The sequence below is a fragment of the Lissotriton vulgaris genome, chromosome 10, assembly GCF_964263255.1.
Source record: "Lissotriton vulgaris chromosome 10, aLisVul1.2, whole genome shotgun sequence".
NCBI classification, from domain to species: domain Eukaryota; kingdom Metazoa; phylum Chordata; class Amphibia; order Caudata; family Salamandridae; genus Lissotriton; species Lissotriton vulgaris.
In genome coordinates this window covers 36347581-36349517 of record NC_141698.1, presented here as the reverse complement: position 1 = coordinate 36349517, position 1937 = coordinate 36347581, and positions in this window count along the sequence as shown.

The following is a 1937-nucleotide window of genomic DNA, read 5'->3' as shown; positions in this document are numbered from 1 at the left end:
AAGTCACGAGCCGCAAAGATCAGGTCAAGCAGATGCCCCGCCCTGTGGGTGGCTGTGGAGGTCAGCTGAGAGAGGCCAAAACTATCACAGGTGGAGAGTAGGTTTGTAAGGGCTGAATCAAGAATACCGTTTGGCCATAGATTGAAATCGCCAAGTATAAGCAGCTTCTGGTGGGATAAGGCGATATTGGATAGGGTAGTGATAAAAGCTTGTTGCTGTAGAAGGCTAAACGCCCCTGGTGGGCGATAGCACAAAATTCCTGTAACAATATTTCCGGCGTTGGTCTGAATGGAGAGTCCTAGCAACTCGATGCCCAACATAGGATCAAGAGTAAGGATTTTAATGTTGCAGGAGGCTTTAAAAATAACTCCCACCCCTCCGCCTCTACCAATAGGTCTAGGGAGGTGGAGAAATGTAAACCCGGAGGGGCAAGCAAATCCCGGATCGACCAGACAGTCTGGACGCGTCCAGGTTTCAGTCATGAAAAGGATATCCAGTTCATGAGAGACTAACAGCAGTTGGATCTCTGTGCAGTGTTTAGGAAGAGACCTAACGTTTAATAGCCCACAATGCAGAACATCAACACAGAGTACATCAGCCCTGGGGAGGGAGAAGGGTGATAGAGACAGTGTTCCTTTGTCGGCTAATTGCTTACCTATTAGGATGAGCTCCTCTCTGGAATAGGGAGGCCCAGACGGAAGCGGATCCTGGTAAAGAGGGTGGAAGCCGGCAGCGTAAGGGGCCCAAGACGCCGGGGCCAGCATACACAAGTGCTGTCTGTGTATGTATTTATTTAACATGTGGGTCAATGTCCTACGACATAACATTGACCTCTTAACGGAATTGATAGAGTGAGCTGCCAAAAACGAAACCGCTCTTCTAAATCATTTAGTAGATTTGTATGACAACTGTCTAGTGTTCGGCTGGTCACTGGTCTAGTGTTTCTTTGTGTATGCATTTACCAGCCACTCCCTTAGGGTTGGCTTCCGACATCCCCCCACATCTATCCATCACAGGTGTCACAGCACATGTGATCCTACCAATAAAAGGGGCTGGGAGCACGTGCCCTGGGCCAGTTCCAGATTGGAACTCCCTGTGTCCGTGTGGTCGTTATAGGTGCATGAGGGTCTAGGGCCCCGATCATTACAAACTTGCACACAATTGGACTCTGGGCCTTGCCTTAAAACTGACTTTGAAAAAGTCACAAATAACTTCACAAATTATGTCTTTACACTATGCTGTCTCCCTCTAGGAAAATAGCATTATAATTTCGATGATTCTGGCCAAAACCTTGGGGGAACGGAAACGTTCTTTACTCGTAGTTATTAACGACGCATTGAGTTTTGTTTTAAACATGCTGCGTCCTTTCACCTGATTATAAAGAAAAGCTGCCTGGTGCCACCATAGCAGAGACCATGCACAGGGATTTGAGCACCGACTCCAAGCATGACATTTGCCCAACCTAATGGGCATTTTCATCGAGGCCTTGTGTTTACAGCACTCCCACAGAATTCGAGCAATTACCCTCTGTGACGAGCGGGTGCTTGCAGAAACAACGGGACCCCCAAAGCCTAACAAAGAAAGATTCCCTTGTAGTCCGAGCCTTTATTGTTAGTAATTACCAAAATGCCTATCTTTAGAGATAATCAACCCCGAGCTATGACCCCGGCAGATCATAATGAAATATAAAGCGCTTCTGGCATGCCATCTGGAAGTGGTGTGTCTCACTGAGCGTGTCCTTACTGCAACAGGGTTTGGCAAGTGAAAGTCACCCTGCGATCTGTGCGGCCGCCATAATGAAGGATAAAGCTCCTCTGGCATGCTCCGCTGGAAGTGCTGTGTGTCACTGAGCGTTGCCTGCCTACTACAAACCATTTAAGAAAATAGTCCTTGGAGGTTGTAATTAAAACCTACTGAGTTACAACTCATCTAACGGG